This window comes from Prosopis cineraria, unplaced genomic scaffold, assembly GCF_029017545.1.
Source record: "Prosopis cineraria cultivar Desert tree isolate PC_DT_omini unplaced genomic scaffold, ASM2901754v1 PC6, whole genome shotgun sequence".
NCBI classification, from domain to species: Eukaryota; Viridiplantae; Streptophyta; class Magnoliopsida; order Fabales; family Fabaceae; genus Prosopis; species Prosopis cineraria.
Window position 1 is genome coordinate 11,732,782 of NW_026555337.1, and position 3,037 is coordinate 11,735,818.

The 3,037-nt window shown below is 32.2% G+C and overlaps 1 pseudogene; it reads left to right on the forward strand.

Annotated features, from left to right (window-relative positions):
* Positions 1-622: 622 nt before the first annotated feature.
* LOC129312443 (gibberellin 2-beta-dioxygenase 1-like) lies at positions 623-2,374 on the forward strand (annotated as a pseudogene).
* The last annotated feature ends 663 nt before the right edge of the window (positions 2,375-3,037 follow it).

The following is a 3,037-nucleotide window of genomic DNA, read 5'->3' on the forward strand; positions in this document are numbered from 1 at the left end:
ATTATAAAGTAAAATATCATTTTTAACACTATTAGGAATATTATCTTAAATATTCTAAAATATTTAATTTATTATTTATATTTATGGTCAAAAATTTTAAGTTATTAATTTATCATTATAATCTATTTGCCTATCATCTCACTTCATAATTTACTTTAAGGATATTAAAATAATTTTTTTAATATTAATATTTTTAACATTTGATTATTGAAAATTACAGTTACCCTAACTAATTATATCACAAATCACCATCATTAATCATCTATAACAACGATTATTGTCAGTTTATTTTTAATCCTAAAACTATTTTAAATTAACATAAATAAACAAATTTTTGTTTTGTTTTAAAAAATAATTTTTGGAACTGCATTACAAAATAATTTTTAAACACAAAAATGATAAATAAGTCAAACAGCACAATAACAATTTGCTTTTTTGTTTTTTGTTTTTTGTTTTCTTTTCCATTTCTCCCCTGCGGTTCTGCAATGTATTATTAGTTGACGTATTAATGATTACAGAGAATCTGACATCAAATTTCTCTCTTAATTTTGTTGGTATATAAATAGCCACGAACACAACCATTTTCCCCTATAAGCATCTTCCTCGTCTTTCATCCATCGACTCTAATCCCCTCTCTCTCTGTCTGTTCCATTAACATCCCAAAGCCGACAACAATGGGAAGATTGCCGAAGCCCACAAAAACAGAGCAACATTCCTGTGTCAACAATAATAATCCTTGCAAAGCAGCCAAATTTTCTTCTGGGATTCCCAAGATAGACCTCAAAATCCCCGAAGCCAAGAGCCTCATAGCAAAAGCATGCCAAGACTTCGGCTTCTTCAAGCTCACCAACCATGGAGTCCCCATGGAAGCCATCGCTGAGCTCGAGTCTCAGCTTTCGATTTCTTCTCTCTCCCTCTTACCCTCAACAGAAAGCTGGACCTCCCAATCCATTCGGCTATGGCAACAAAATATCGGCCCAAACGGCGACGTTGGCTGGATCGAATACCTTCATCTCACCACAAACCAGATTACAACTCTTTCAGACTCTCCCCTGTTCTTCGCACAAACCAGGAAAAATTCCAGTAAGCAAAACTAAACATCACAATCTTTATCTATTCTCGTTCGTTCTGATGATCATTTGGGTGTTCTGTATGTATGTGTTTCAGACGTGCGTTGAGTAATTACATACCGTATGTGAGGAAGATGGCGTGTGAGGTTCTGGAATTGTTGGCTGAAGGACTCATGATTCAGCCCAGGATGTGTGGAGCAAGATGCTGATGAACGAACAGAGTGACTCTGTTTTCAGGTTGAATCATTATCCTCCATGCCCAGAGCTTGCTGGCTCCAACAATGGCGGAAACGTGGTGGGGTTTGGAGAGCACACGGACCCACAAATCATTACTGTGTTGAGATCCAATGACGCTTCAGGACTTCAAGTTTGTCTCAGAGATGGAACTTGGGTTTCCGTGCCACCTGATCCGTCCTCTTCATCAATGTTGGAGATTCTCTCCAGGTATTATGTAATATGGACTCTGATACTGTTTTATAACATAAGCATGCAAGTTCTTGAATGCCTTGTTAATTCATTTCCTTGAAAAACCATAAAAAAAATTTGCACAGTTTTATCCTTTAAAATAGTAAAATATGTCTTATTTTAAGTAGAATCTAATAATAAAAAATAAAAATAATAATTAAAAGATTAGGGTATTATTAAAAATATTAGAGAGTGAAGTATTAGATGTCCCAAACTCAAAAATAGTTTTGGTTTGTTTTTTAGGTAGCTTCTTAAATTAGGATGTGCAAGTGGCTTGTTTTTCCCTTCTTCTAAGTAAGATTTTTTTTTTTTCCGGTGTAGAAGTGAAAGAATAAGATTTCTCTGAAAACTATAGAATAAATTGCTGTTGTTGTTGTTGGTGGTGGTGGTGTTTTGAAAAATTATCATCCATATTCTTTAAAGTCACGTGGCAACTTCATTATTTTTGAGATTTTGTTCTATTATAAATATCAGCTTAAAAAAATCATAATTAATTTACATTCCCATGACTTTAATTTCAAGAAAGGTTTTGAATTTTAAAATTATCAACTTACTTTTTTTATCTTGTTTTAACAATAACATGAAGGTGATGAGCAATGGAAGATTGAAGAGTGCAAGGCATAGGGTTATGGCAAATGGATTGAAATCAAGAGTGTCAATGATATACTTTGGTGCTCCACCCTTGAGTGAGAGAATTGCACCATTGCCTTCATTAACCAAACAAGGGAATCAACAAAGCCTTTACAAGGAATTTTCTTGGTTTGAATACAAAAAATCAGCCTATGCTTCAATTGTCAGATAACAGGCTTGCTCCCTTTGAGAGAATTCCTTCCTCATAATAATCCAATAATGTCACTGCAAGTTGACATTATTATTACCAAGTAGCTATCCATGTGCTTTTAGCTTCACCAAATGAGTCATACTATACTCCTTTTATTTAAAAATATTAAAAAATTTTAATCTTTCAAGGTATAATCATGTCTTTTTTTCTAAAACGCCTTTATTGATAATGACTTTATATTTATTATAGGATGTTTACTATAGATAAATATAAAAAGATAGGGTTAGTTGAAAAGTAGGTAACTACTTTATTGAAGAATGAGATTCAATTAAAAATGCCTTACATTTTTTAACGGAAGGAGTATAATTATAAATAAAAAATAATTGTTTGGTTTTTATATTTTTAACTTGTTTTGGTATTAGTTTTTTTTTTTTACATTGCTCCTAGTCCCTTAATTTCATTCGTCTATAACATTAGCTCATATATTTTAAATAAAATCATAAAAGACTTAATAGTGGCTAATATGCATATATAAATTTCATTACTTTTCATTCTGACTTGTTAAGATTATATAAGCTGTATAAAAAAATGAATAAAAGATAAAAAGAAACAAGCACCACATTTAGTTAAAATCCTCAAATGCAAGATGGGTGAACCTTCAGGAGGAGGTGTGACAAGACTAGGCCAGAAAGGCAAAAAGATTAGTAGATATTTTTCTCCT